This window comes from Mixophyes fleayi, chromosome 6, assembly GCF_038048845.1.
Source record: "Mixophyes fleayi isolate aMixFle1 chromosome 6, aMixFle1.hap1, whole genome shotgun sequence".
Taxonomy (NCBI): Eukaryota; Metazoa; Chordata; class Amphibia; order Anura; family Limnodynastidae; genus Mixophyes; species Mixophyes fleayi.
In genome coordinates this window covers 115,435,179-115,450,992 of record NC_134407.1, presented here as the reverse complement: position 1 = coordinate 115,450,992, position 15,814 = coordinate 115,435,179, and positions in this window count along the sequence as shown.

The window sequence follows — 15,814 nt, the reverse complement described above, 5'->3', positions numbered from 1 at the left end:
ACAGATATTCATCAGCCAAGCGGCTTAGTATATGGCATGCATAAGAGCTGCAGCAACCGTAGTATAAAAGTCTATGACTCGATATTCCTCGCACTTGACAGTCAGTGGAAGAGGCACAGAGGCAACGGATAAGACCGCTGAATTCACTTACTTGATATCCTGTTGAATACCCCAGGGTACAGGAAATGGGTGTCCACAGATAATGTGTTGAATAAATTCAGTATAAATAACCTGACGTGTTTCTCCGTGTAAACCACGGTTTCATCAGAGGAGTAATACTGTTGCATTATTCACATGCTATTTAAAGCCGGTATTTGAGTCACATGACGATATCCGACCAATTACAGCTTGATTCCAATCGTTCCTTGTTCAAAATAGTGTATGAATAAAGCTATATAGTGTATGAATAAAGCTATATAGTGTCTGCTCTGAAGTAACGATTGGAATCAAGCTGTACTGTCATGAGCCGTGGTGGTACGCCGCATCCTAGCGTGAACTAGCAGCCGGCCGCGTGCTTTAGTTTCTTTGCTCTGTTTTTATCCTTGTGGCATAGATGTAGGAGGGTGTAGGGACATCCTCCAACTCCAGGGGGAGCTCTCATAGTATATTTAAACTGGTTCATTTATATTTTTATACATGCTTCCTGGTTTATGTTATTACCTATGCTAGTTCTAGCTAGTAATTAAATAGCTGCCTCCTGAGGCTGATTGTTAGCCCTGTCCTCCTCTGTCTTGATTGGCTCTTAGTACTATTTAAGGCAGTGAGGTCTGAGCCTCACTGCCGGTTATAGCGTCTCTGTTTCAGTCTTGCTGACCTGCTCCTGCTTCCTAGTCCCTGTCCTGTGGATACTCTGTGTATGACCCCCTGCTTGGATTATTGGACTCTGCCTGTTTTGCTCGTGACCCTGACCTTTCTTGCCTGTACCTTGGACCTTGCTACCGTGCCTGTCACCTCGACCTCTGGCGTGTTTATCGATTACCCTGTTTGCCTGTGACCTTTGACCTTGGCTATCGTTTTGACTACCCGCTGCATTCTACCAGTCTCCTGGCCTGCCGCTGTGGTCCTGCATTATCAACCCACACAACACATGGAGCTAAGTCCTGGGGGCATCTGAGTTCCGGTGAGTGCGTCAAGCTCTAAGGGAAAGGCGGCTGCTATAGGCGAAGATCACCATCATCTAGTTCTGTGGTTTGGTGGTCAGGGCCAGCAGCCGAACATCTGTATTTGCACTTTTATGGTAAATCCCAGAACATAAGTCCCAGAACAAAATTAAAGTATTGGGAACAAGAGTAGAGTGCAATTTCTTTTCTTGTGCCAGCACCTCAGACACTCCCTTTCTCTCTCCACTCTGCACTCTTTCGCCTGGGTAATTGTTGCTGCCTTCCCCAAAGTGGGGTGTGTAGAACAGTTGCTAGCGGAGTGGTGTGATTGTCGAAATCAAGAAGGCCCTTTTACATTGCTGGTGTTCACCAGGGAACCTTGCAAGGAGGTATGGGTTGCTGTGTGGGATGCTGCATGCAACCCACAGGTTGCGGCCCCTGTGGTTGATCTTAGACAGTTCATATGTGGGATCTAGTGTGCAACGCAGAACAATGGTGGACTAAAATCAATAGATATGTGGGTACTAGAATAAGCCAGGAAGCAGGAGTTTGCTTGTTATGTTATTTTAAAGCATGTTTTTAATTCTAAAACTTCTAGTGGATTAGGAGTTCATGTCATTTCAAGTTTGAGTGCTTGCAGTTACAACGTGCAAAATTCTTGATTATTTAGTTTCATTCAGGTTATAAAGAATTAACTGGTATGCTTACATAGGAATAAATGACCTTGCACTGGATTCCATGTTTCAGCAATATGAGATAGTACATGACAAAAGGGTTTCTGTAACACAGTGAATTGTGTATCTGTGAGATTGGTGTCAAGTAACATGTACTATACAGTATCTGTAACATGGACAAATGTGTCTAGAAAATGCAAAGTGACATGTTTATAGCATATCATTTATCTTCAATAAGGAGCTTAGAACTTGAGCATGAAGTGTCCACCTGTAAATCAAGTTTCAATGATGCACTGTAGAGTTAAAAATTATGTACTATTGACCATATAGTGTATACTGCATTGTGCATATGTAAACAATAGTCTACAATATCAACATACTTTGTTTATGATTTTGTGAAAGGGCAATACATTACATTTTCAATACAAATTTCTTGTATTGTAGAAATCTCTAGATTCTTTTGCAGCCACTTTGAGATTTGAACATTATTTTAATTAAACACAATTACTTGTGCTTAAAATCTAAAATAAAAGGGTAATTGCTATTTTTATTTATGAGTGCAAAACATTGCCTGTGCTGATATTCTCCCTCTGCACATTCACCTTCTAACAATTAGAATAAAGAAGGCTATTTAAATACCTGAAATAAGACAGGAACACAGATTTCAATTTTGGCACACTCCGTTTTAAATGTATAAATAATGGTGTCAAAGAAAGCAATATTACACAAACAAACATAGGGATGGCGGAATTCCAAGTGCTAGCATAATGGTATCAAAGAGACTACACGCCTTCTGCTTTTAAAGGGCACTGTTTGCTGAATCGATACCCAGAGCATTTGCAGATATGAAAAGAGACATAGATCAAAGCCGAAATAATCCTAGGGCAAAACAGAAACTCTTGTGCCATGTATTAACTGCTGACTGCAATGCTTTCCCACCAAAACCTGCTGTCCTTTATTTGACACACAGCCCACCACCACCTGACCCTAGAAATTCCATCCAAAAGAGCAAAGTAATTGGGGTATAAAAATACCTAAACCTTCATCCCTGGGATGAACCCCATTGGGTCTATAAAAATGAGGGTGGCCGTATTTAAGTAAGGGGTATAGAAAAACCACTCCCCCCATGCGCCTCACAAAATTAGACACAGGGCGGTTAATTTGTTGTCATACTTCGTGCATGACCAGTCGACTATGAGCACCCTTCCAAGTTGATGATATTGGACCAGCAGATCTTAAGTGCAGGCCAGCTATCAACTACAAGCTGCAAATCAACTATGACATGTAACAGGAGCCCAATGGATTTCCCTTTTCCCAAGTCATTGCCCCCTAAGTGGATCACTAAAAATTCCTGGGTTGGTCTTTAGTACCACCTCTATGCAGATGACTCCCAAATCTACCTCTTATCTCCTGACCTTTCCACTTCCCTCCTCACCAAGGTGTCCTGCTGCCTCTCTGCTGTCTCCTCCTGGATGTCCCAATGTTTCCTTAAACTAACTATGGCCAAATCTAAACTTATAGTTCTCCCTCCCTCAAGAGTCTCTTCCCCTTCTATTCTCTCCATCACTATTGATAATTCCAACATCTCCTCTTTTCCCCAAGTTCGATGTCTGGGTGTCATCCTTGACTTCTCCCTCCCCTTCGCCCCACATATGCAATACCTCACCCAATCTTGCTGCTTCCGTCTCCGCAATAAAGCCTGCATCAGACTCCTCCTCTCCACTGATGCCACCAAAATACTAATCCATTCTCTGATCATTTCCCACCTTAATTTCTGCAACCCCCTCCTTACTGGCCACCCCTGCAAAAATCTCGCTCCACTTCAGTCAATACTCAATGATGCCACAACAATAATCTATATCTGCCTCCCCTTTTCCGTCTAGCACTGCACTGGCTCCCCTTTTTTTCAAGAATCCTCTTCAAACTCAGTGCACAGGATCTTGCTTCCTATTTCAAGGACAAAATTGATAGGATCAGGCTTGAAATGGTATCATCTCCCTTGACAAGCAATCAGCTTAATTCCTTTGTAGCACCCTCTGACACTCTCTCTTCATTTGATCCCACAAATGAAGAAGAAGTTTCTACTCTCTTCTCATCTTCCTACTCTACCTCCTGTCCTCTTGATCCCATTCCCTCACAAATTGGTATGTCCCTGTCTCCTGTGCTCATTCTCCCTCTAACTAAAATCTGTAATCTATCTCCTTCTACTGGTATTTTTCCATCACTATTCAAGCATGCAGTGATTACTCCCAATTTAAAAAACCCGAATTCTGACCCTAACTCTCTCGTAAATTACCGCCCCATCTCCCAGCTCCCATGCCCCTCCAAGCTTCTCGAGAGAATTGCCTACACTCACCTCACACACTTTCTCACAGCAAATAACCTGTTGGATCCTCTTCAGTCAGGCTTTCGCTCTCAACACTCTCCAGAGACTGCACTGACCAAGGTTGTCAATGATTTGTTCACAGCAAAAAATAACCATTACTCTCTTCTAATTCTCCTGAATCTCTCTGCTGCATTTGACACTGTTGACCACTCTCTCCTCATACAAACGCTACTATCTCTACGTCTTGAAGGCACTGTCCTATCCTGGTACTCATCCTACCTATCTAATCGCTCTTTCAGTGTTAATTTCTCTGGATCCACCTCTGCTCTGCTTCCTTTATCAGTTGGAGTACCAAGAGGCTCAGTCCTAGGTCCTCTGCTATTCTCTATCTACACCACTTCTCTTGGAAAACTAATAAGCTCCTTTGGATTTCAGTATCTACTCTATGCGGATGATACACAAATTTATCAATCCTCTCCTGATCTTTCACCATCTGTTTTGTCTCGCGTTACTGACTGGCTTTCTGCCATTTGATCTTGGATGTCTTCTCACCAACTCAAACTCAATCTTTCAAAAACTGAATTAATAATATTCCCACCCAAAAACAGAAGCTTCCTGCCTGACATTTCTATTTCTGTTGATAACATGACCATAAATCCCACCCCGCAAGCTCGTTGCCTAGGTGTAATCCTTGATTCACAACTGTCGTTTATTCCCCACATCAACTCCAGATCTAAATCATGTTACATACACCTAAAGAACATTTCCAGAATACAAACATATGTAACACAAGACACCGCAAAAACATTAATTCGTGCACTCATCATCTCCTGCATCGACTATTGCAATTCCCTCCTTACTGGTCTTCCCAAAGTCAGACTTGAACCCCTACAATCTATTTTGCACGCAGCAACTAGATTGATTCTCCTTACTAACCGTTTTTCCTCTGCTGAGCCACTCTGTCAGTCTCTACATTGGCTGCCTGTATTTCAACAAATCCAATATAAAATTCTTCTACTAACATACAAGGCCATCAACAAAATTGCACCAACATACATTTCTTCACTGGTCTCGAAATATCTCCCTACTCGACACCTCCGTTCTGCACAAGATCTACGTCTCTCCTCCACTCTCATCACATCCTCCCATTCTCGGTTACAGGATTTTTTTTCGGGCTGCAACCACTTTGTGGAATTCCCTCCCACGCACAATAAGACTTTCCTCTAGACTTCAAACCTTCAAGCGTTCACTGAAAACCCACCTCTTCAGACAAGGTTATGATATTCCTCAACCACCTTCTTAATTTCTTAGATTACCTTATTACCATCCTCTACACTGCTAACGCAAGACAACAACCCTCTGACCAACATTGCAACACACACAGCCCACTCAATACTTTTACCTTTGCGTTCTAGCTGGGCCATTGTGCAATATGATGTAGCACATGCCCTTGTGTTTCTAACTCCCATTGTCCTATAGATTGTAAGCTTGCGAGCAGGGTTCTCTTACCTCTCTGTCTGTATGTACTACCCAGTATTGTCTTATCAATGTTTGTTCCCAATTGTAAAGTGCTACGGAATTTGCTGGCGCTATATAAATAAATGTTGATGATGATGATGAAACGCCTTACCCTCACCTACAATGCCCTCTAACGCCTCTGCTCCTTATGTCTCCAACCTCATGTCCAGTCATACTACTTCTAACCCACTACGGTCAGCCAATGACCATTCCTCATCTCCCACATGGTTATCTCGTCTCACTCCCGCTTTCAAAATTTCTCCCCTGCTTTTCCCCTTCTCTGGAACTATTTCTCTCATTCTATCATGCTACTCCCTTGCCTGCAAACGTCAAACAATCCCTTAAAACCCACCTGTTTTACCAATCCCTGCCCGCTACAACTCGCCTCTTCATGATCCTTATTTACTAATCATAGTACACCTCAACCTCATTCTTCCGTGTACCTGATACTACCGGCTCTTGGTTATCTCTGCCTTATTTCTGGTCCTCTTACCCTGCCTCCTCACTTTGTGTATTTTTTTAGTCTGCCCCTTCATCTTTAAATTGTAAGTTTCCATAACCAGGGCTTTCTCGTGTCCTACAGGGAGCACAGTATAATAATTTAGCAGGTCTAATGTATTTCTTATCAGCGGATGATTTCCAATCGCCCAATTCCTTCTTGAGGACTTACCACTGCCGCAGAAGTAGCTGCACCTCTTCTAAAGGAACATATGCTATAATCGACTGCATTCAGCTCAATAATTGTAACAAATATCTTAAAGATAAAACTGAATTGGTATTTGGAAAGAGGTGTAGACTCAATGTGGAGCAGCCAAACTTGCCAACAAATCAATAAGTAAGCCCTAGCCAGTGCTATTATGCAGATTCCGGGATCAGGGTGTGACCCAACACCGCTTTTCAAATTGATCTGTTTAGGTTCCATTCAATGGATGCATCTCTTAAAATAACATTCTGCCCCAAAGCACGGGAGAGTATAGATGCAAATACCAGCTCGCTACCTCCAAGGGCCAGCGAAGTTGTGCAAAAAAAAATATAAATTCATAATCGGTTGTCATCACCCCCTGAACCGCATCAATTAGCATATGCGAAAAAGGAGCGTCTATAGGCCACCTGTATCATCTTTAGAGGGTTGAGGTTTGGCCCATCCCCTCAAAGCCTACCTGATTTAAAACCCTTTATAAAATCCACTTCCCCCTGCAACTGGGTCATAAAAGAAATACCAGCTATCATGGATGACCTCAATGCCCTCGAAACACCCATCTTATACTTATGCCAAACATAGTTCAGCATGCAGTGCCGCTGATTTATGTGCTGGCAACCCCTTTATTGACTGAAAATTTAATCCAATCCTTCTATGATGCTCTGTATACCTTTAAGATGAACAGGACCAAAGATGTCCCACTATGCCGGCTCGACAATCTGACAAACATGAAACGGTCAAGGGTGTACCATTAATGTCAGCACAAGGAGCAAGTTCCCTGTTTCACCTAGTTAAAAAGGCAAAGTGCTTTGGCCAAAGCGTTCTCGATACCTGGCACGTGCTTAGCCCTAAACCCAATGTTATGTTCGAGGCAGCGCAAAATAAAATGCCTAATAAGCCTAACCGCAGAGGAAGAAGTAAAGCATTGTTTATTGATGGACTGGACAACCCCTAAATTTTTGAACCAGAAAAATTTGTCACGACCATGTAAGCAAGGGGCCAATAACTCCATAGCCACCATGATGGGAAAAAGCTCTAGCACTAACAAATTAGCAATAATACCTGACAAAAACCAGTGTGAGGCCCATGACACTGCATGCCCCATCATGGTAAGCCTGTGTACAGCTGAAGATCACGGCTGGACACAAAAGGTACTGGTCAGCTGCGTACAGCATTACAGTCATCAAGGAAACGCACCCAAATCAAGAAGTCCTCCCTAATGTGTTGGAATAGCCGAATATGTGCATGCACTTGAGTCATGCTGTCCATCATCCTTTGCAAATTTCCAACAAAAAACTTTCCCCATAGAAATAATGTGGCAATCAAAATTAATGAACCCTAACACTGGTTGTATCTGCAGAAGGATTACTTTATCTGAATATGTAATTTACAATTGCACCCTCATTTTGCTACCTTGTCCATAGGAAGGCGGTAGCAACCCACTATAGTGTCAATTTCGATGTCCAGGAATAACAGACATGTAGGGGGGCATTCAGTCTCATCATGCGTAATTGGAATGCCAAAAACCTGCAACAGGGCCTGGGTATCAGATAAAACTTTGTCACATTGCAGGATTTGCTGGGGTAATGATAAGGAAATTGTTACATCAAAATAACACATCACAGGTCAGGACGGCACCGGGCAACCTATCTACGGCAGTTCCCTAACTACCAGCCAGTCACTAACTGGCATCGGTAGCAATGCACAATTGCCAAGTTCAGTCTTTTATAGTACAGATTCCTCCCACAGCTTTGGGTGACTGACAAGCAACACTCCCACTTTGTTTTTAAAGGAAGTCTCCTCAGGTGCTCTGTAACGCCTATTCAACAAAGACACCCTTATCAGCTCTGCTGTTAGCTGTAGAAATAAACACTTTAAAGCATGTAAGTAAATCACACTTTACATTTACTTTTTCATATGTCTCAGACCTGTACATAACTGAACATAAGCACAGTGCCTACACCTGTATATAGTGTGGTCTACTTTTTCCATAGTCAATTCCACTCTGAGGCACAAGATCTCTCTCTCTCTCTATATATATATATATATATATATATATATATATATATATATATATATATATATATATATATATATAGATATATAGATATATAGATATATAGATATATAGATATATAGATAGATATTAATAAATAGACCCCTCAGTCTTTCAGTTATTCACAATATTTAAGGATAGAGGGGAAAATATAAAAATATATAACTAGAAGTTCATATTAAAAATTATATGAACACACCATCATATTTTGTTAAATTATAAAAATGGAAAATCCATAATACATAGAATCTCTACTCTTGGATCATAGTGGTGGATATTGCTGTCTGCTAGAGGATATCCAATAATGTTAAAAAGGAAATTCCATTTATCATTAATTTTGTTTGAAGGCCATCCTCAACTAATAGAACCATAGTGTCCAAAACTATATTCTGTTTTGTAAAGAAAAATTGAAAGAAAAGCATGTTCAACAAGATTTCTAGGGGATCCTGAGCAATGGTACACTTAGACCTCTAGTGATATGGCTATATGTCACTCACCGGACGGTTAGTGCCTCTGGATTAGGACATGGGTCTCTCTCTCTCTTGCCAGCGCCTGTTCGGCGCCGCGGCTGTCTGCCATCTTGACCAAGGATTGCGCATGTGCAGAAACCACGAACTGTTAAAACCTTGCTCATAGTCTCATTGGTCAATCAATCACCTCTCACTACTTAAGACACCTGTTACTCTATTACCGTTGCCTGTTCTTTGGTTCTCATTCCCTTGTGACTCCGAGGTGTTTCCGGTTTCTACTCGTGCTCTCTGATTGCTGTGGAACATACCTGCGCCTGGAAAAGCCTTCTCTCCATATCGTGGTACAACTTGTCAGCCGCAGACCACTCCATGCTATCTTGTTACATATCTGCACCTTGACAAGTCTTCTCTCCATATGGTGGTACAACTTGTCAGTCGCAGACCACTCTACGCTACTTGATAACATACCTGCACCTGGACAAGTTGTCTCTCCATATCAGTGGTACAACTTGCTAGTCGCAGACCACTCTACGCTACCTGATAACATACCTACATCTGCACAAGTCTTTACAATTACCAGCGGGAACATATGTCAGGAGCAGCTTACCCTACTATTTTGCATGGTACCTGTTATTAGGACTAAAGCCTATAGTGCCTCTGAAGTATAGCTGCGATTCGCTTACTCTCCTGCTGCATTATTGATTGGTCCTTCCATAGACTTTATCCGGTTGTCATATATTGGTCTGCTGTATGCTACCTGTGTGCTAATGCACTTTGGAACTTTCTCCTCCTTTTATTACTGCTCATCAGTCTACCGTGTTACCATTGTTTCCATTGTTCAGAGACTCTGCATTTATATCATTGACATTCCCTTTTCTATTCAGTTGTACAGTTCCGTATATTGACTACACTTCCCAGAGGGCCGCGACCTGCACAGTGGCAGCCGCTAAAACCATATTCCCTTGCGGGAGTTCCTGGAGAAGACCAGCCACTGTGTTAGACTCCGTGCCTCTGGTAAAGTGAAATTCCACCTGGTGAATTCTGGGTAAAACTCCTAGTGCCCGTGACACTATATAATCTGTAAGACATAACAGAAAGACACAATACAGGGACATGATCAGTTGGGATGTAAGAGAGAGCCTGCACCAATTTGACATGTATCTGAATTGCATGGATTTATTTTATGGAGCAGGTCTGAAGCAATATAGACATGGTGTATTAACAGAGCTGATTTATAATGTCCTAGACATACATGGTAGAAGGTAGCAGTATTTCCAATGCCTATGTTATATCTTACGTCCATTTCTCAAAATAAGCAAAATAAAAGAAAACAGAGTAAATCAAACTCAGTTTGATGCAATTGACACAACTAGCCACCCATAATTGTAAAGTGGGAAACCAGCTTTAGTGAATGGAAATATGACTTTCACGATACTAATTCAAAGAATATCATGATTTATGTCATTATGTTCATTGTATTACTACTCCAAGTGTCTATAGATGTACATTGATGCTTCTATTCTGCCTGTCAAGCAGGTCATTTAAGATTTAATATGCCACAAATTACAGATAGTATGGGTCCAAAAATATTTTTATGTTAATTACATTTGGCACCTTTGTATTGAAAAAACAGAAAACAGCTGATCAACAAAGTGCAACAAAATATTTAACAAGTATTAAAAAAAAAAAAATGTTTTCTTGAAAAAACAAAATCATTTTTAAATCAGGCACTAAAAAATGTAGCACAAAAAAATTACTGACTAATTTCCAACTAAAATTATTTATGAACTAAATTCCAAGTGAAAAACATAATGTAATTTTTTTTTTATAATTCTTTATTCTGGTTGGTCAAATAAGCAAATACAGGGTATGACACTGTATTATTGTTGTACAGACGTAGAAAACAGGGTCAGTAAATAAAATCAACATGCTGTAGCTAGAAGAAGCTTATAATGAAAAGCGACCATTTTTTACAATTTTATATGCGGTATCAAAAAAAATGTAACTGTAGAGAAAGTGGGAAGTATGGGGATGGGGTAGACGGGAGGGAGTTTTTGGGGGGGGACCACAAAGCAGGGGGGCGATAGTACTCGGAGGGTGGAGAGTGTGTAGATGACTCAAGACGGTAAGAGAGCAAAGCGTATAAGGGAGCTGTGTTCACCACACATGGGTCCTCATCGTGGGGCTAAGGGGCGAGGGGAGCGAGCGTTCTACAAATTGCCATGGGGCCCAAACCTGGTTGAAAGCATGGCCTCTATCATGGAGGTAATAGGTGATCCGTTCCATGGCTTCTACGTGCCAGATTTGCTTTTTAAGGGCTGCTAGAGAAGGGGGGGATTTTTTTTCCAGTTTAGTGTGATAAGGTATTTAGTAGCTGTCAGTATATGTGTAGCTAATTTTTTTATATAACATAGCAGGAACACCCAGGGGTCCTTCGTAACAGGAGCCTCAAATAGAGAATTTAGAAGGCCACAAACAGCTTCCCAGAAAGAGGAGATAATTGGGCAGGTTTACCATATGTGGAGCATAGTCCCCCTGTGGCCACAGCCTCCAACAGTTTGTGAAGAGGAAGGAAACATGCTATGAAGTCGTGTAGGAGTATAATACCAACGATAATAGATTTTATAGAAGGTTTCTTTAAGTTTGGTGGATATGGAGCTTTTGGCTATCCCCAGTCTCATGACATCCCAAGCCTCGTCATCTGGAGGGGGACCAAGATCCCTTTCCTAATCAACTTCATGGGAGTTCGGAGCCGGATAGACAGTGGCGACAAATATTCTGTAGAGTTGGGATATCATACCTATATCCTTAGGGTGATTTTTACAAAGATCTTCAAAGGGGGTTAGGTCTCGCAAGACATAGGTAGGCGGGAGGGTCCGTAGGAAATGACTAATTTGGAAAAAATCAAATGGACTAAGTATGCGGGATGGGGAGCGGCGTTGAAATTCCGCCAGCGGGAGCCAGTAACCTAGCTTGGAGAAGTCTATTGGATATTTGAAGCCAGCCTGAGTCCAAAGACGAGTTCTTGCAGTGGAGAGTCCAGGAGGGAATACAGGATTGTGCCAAATGGGGGCTAGAGGGGATAGAGTTGTAGTAAGCTTCAGTTTAAAGGAGTCAGAATCCCAGAGCTTAATGTCAAACTTAATGGTAGGGAGCATTTTGGATGCAGGAGGGTGATATGTAGGGAAGAGACCCCATAGGGAAGTAAGATCGGGCAAGATAGTATAAGCCGATTCTATATCGAGCCAGGAGGTGGAGCCTGAGGGGACATATGAGGTAACAATGTGGGAAAAGTGGGAGGTCAGGTAATATAGTTTAATATCAGGAAGGCCAGAATGCTGTCTGAGATCCGTGGGGGTCTATAATTCCAAATGAAACGGGTGAGGGATTTTTGAATATTAGCAAGGAAGGAAGCAGGAACTGCGAGCGGCAGTATTTGAAAGAGGTATAGCCATTTAGGTATGATAGACATTTTGATTGCTATGATCCTGCCCAGCCAGGAGTTAAAGAGGCATTTGGAGGAGGTCAGGTCGGAGAGCGTCTTAGCAAAAAGGGGAGGGAAGTTTTCAGGAAAGAGGAGGTCATAGCGAGAGGTGAGGAAGACTCAAATATTTGGTATTTATTGCCACTTGAAACTGAAGGAGGATGGGAAGTGGTTGGTTTCCCGGGGGGGGGAGACATGAAGCAGCATGGCCTCTGATTTCGCATAGTTTATTTTATAACCAGAGATGGTCCCATAGGCTTGAAGTATTTCATAGAGATTAGGAAGGGAGATCGCCGGTTGAGATAGAGAGGAGGTGGTCATCTGTAAACAGAGAAATCTTAGAGTTGATGTTACCCGCCTGCACCCCTTGAATGTTGGGATTGGATCTAATCTGAGAGGCCAGGGACTAGATCACCAGTGCGAATATAAGGGGCGATAGGGGCAACCTTGCCTTGTACTGTTTTGGATGAAGATCGGGTCTGAAGGTATACCATTAATCAAAACTTTGTCAAAAGGTGTAGTATACAATGCCAGAACGCCAGTGAGAAAACCGCCAGCGAATCCAAAGGCCTCAAGGACGGTCCTCATAAAGCCACAGGAGATCCTATCAAATGCTTTTTCAGCATCAAGAGAGAGCATAATAGTTGGGGAGGAGCTGGAGTTTACAATGTGGATGATGTCAATGGCTCTTCTGGTGTTATCTCTTGCCTGACGTACCGGGATAAATCCCACTTGGTCATAGTGGATTAAGGAGGGGAGGATTTGGTTCAAGCGATTCGCAAGAATTTTGGCATATATATTCAAATCAAGATTGAGGAGGAAGATTGGTCTATAACTTGCACAATGGAGCGGGTCTTTCCCTTCTTGGGGGATTACTACAATCCTGGCTTCAAGCATTTCGTCAGGGAAGGAGTCTCCTTGAAGAATATTATTGTAGAGGGAGCGCAGGTGGGGAGCAAACAAGTCTGAAAATTTCTTATAATAGGCAGCCGTGAAGCCATCGGGGCCCGGGGATTTGCCCTTTTTTTGCCCTTTAATGGTTTGCTGGACTTCATCTATTGAGATCTCCTCATTGAGATGTTCAAGAGCTTGGTGGGATAATTTGAAAAGTTTGGAGTTGGCTAGGAATTCAGAGATCAGAGTAGCATTGGGTCGGTGTACTGGGGTGGTGGGGGAGGATAGGCGGTTATAGAGTTCTGTGTAATATTGTTGGAAGACTGTCTGATGGCCGCAGGATTGTAAAGTAGCTGATTGTGAGAGATACAGATCGAGACAATATTGTTGCTTTTTCTAGAAGAGCGGAGACGTTATGCAAGAATTTTATCTGCTTTGTCCCCCTTCTCATAGAAGGTTTGGCGAAGCCATTTAAGTCATTTGGCAACTTGTTTGGAGAGAAGGAGGTCAAGTTCAGCTTTTGTTGTGCGTAGAGCCATCATTGTGGCAGGGACAAGGGTCATTTTATGTTGGGTTTCCAAAGTTTGCAGGTGGAGTGAGAGTGTATATTTTTTCTTTTTGGAGGCCACGCTGAGCAAGTGTCCCCTCATGACCACTTTATGTGCCAACCAGAGTGTAGACTTGGAAATATCAGGGCAGTCATTTAATTCAAAATAGTTCTCTAGTTGTGATTTGAGCTGGGATACTATGTCCACATTGTGGAGGAGAGATTCGTTAAGGTGCCATGTCATGGGGCGGGGACGAGGTGTGAGGCTGGAGAGGTCAATGGAAATGGGTGAGTGGTCAGACCAAATCAAAGGATGGATCCGGGCCTCCTGGAGGTTTAAAGCAAAGTCATGGCTGAGCAGAATCATTTCTATGCGGGAATAAGAATGGTGAGGTGAGGAATAAAACTTGTAATCTCGGGCTGTTGGGTCCTTCACTCTCCAAGAATCATAAAGAAGTTGGGACTTCATGAGACTGAGGAGGGATTTAGAGGAAAGTGGGTCTGAAATGGGTAGGGCTGGAGCCACCGGGGAAGAGCGGTCAAAAGAACTAATTAGAACGGCGTTGAAGTCTCCGCTGCAATGAGATCCCCTTGGCGGAGTCGTGTCAACAAAGTATACAATTTTGAGAAAAAACGATGTTGGTGTTGGTTGGGGGCATATATGTTAACCAGGGTACAGAGCTTATTGTTAAGTTTATCTACTAAGATGAGGAAGCGGCCCTCTTTAAGAGTAAGCGTGTTAATGTTTTCAAAGGTAAGGTGACGCGAAAACATAATCGCCACTCCGCATTTTTTGGCTGAGTGGTCACAGTATTGGGGTACATTTTAGAGCGTAACTCGGGGTGTAAGTTGTGTAGAAAGTGCATTTCATGTAAAAAAATTAGATCGCCTGTGTGGAGTTTGAGAGTTGCGAAGAGTTTACCACGTTTCTGGGGGGAGTTGGTGCCCTTTACATTAAAGGAGAGGACTCTAAGACCCATGTGAGGTGAGGAGGAGAGAGATAGAGAGAGAACCCAGTGTGGAGGGGGCTGAGGGTAGTCCCAGGTAAGTGATGATATGGCGCTGGAGGGGTTGTGTGGTACACGGGGGGTAGACAAAGAGGTTATATCTAAATGTTTCATGTGATCAGTTGGAAAGAGGGAAAGGTTAGGAAGAGCGGGGAAAGGGTAGGAAGTGAGTCAGATGGCAGAGTAGGACGGGACCAGTGGTGCCGACATCGGGAGAGGTTACTATGTACTGGGGGAGCACATAGGTCATCAAAGGAGGCATCCAGTAGACACATCCAAGAGGACGAATCAGGGGGGTGTATCCCCTTGGGGTACCGGATATAGAAGCTTTGGGGTGGGATTAAATGTGGATAGTGGGCAAAGCAACCCGGGAAGAAGGTAGGGATGGTGAGATTGTAAAGTATTGAAAGAGGTGGGAGTTGAGGTGAGGTAGAGGGGGAAAGGGTAGTGAGTGTGGGAGAGAGAGGGCAAAGGAATAAAGAATAGGAGGGTGGAACAAAACATAACAATGTAACCAAACATTTTAAAATTAAACAAGGTAAAGTAGTATCAAGTGGTATTGCAGTAAAACAAACATTAATAAGTAGTCGGATGCTCTCATGCAGCAACCTCACCAGAAACAGGTCAGGTAAGTGAATGATACAGGGAAATTAGGCAGCTGTCAACATGTGCAATCAGGCGGGATCTGTGGTGAGGAGCTGCGACACAAGACCACCCACCAGCACCCACCTGTTTAAAAAACAGAACTACAGAAGAACATAATGCAGTATGTTATAAGGGACCCTAGGTCCAGCGGCCACGTCCCCCACAGGAGGAAAAAAGGCGACAGGAGCCGAGGCCACCCAAACAGCATTAGATAAGACTAACATAACCGTACAATAATAAAGGAAGTAACATGTAAAACAATAAAAATGAGGTGAATATGGTGGAATAGAGTGGTGTTCCTGTGTGGACCATTCTAGTATGATAGACAATACCGGAACAATATAACCATACATTTTAAAATTGAACAAAGTGAAGTGGTATCAGGTAATAATG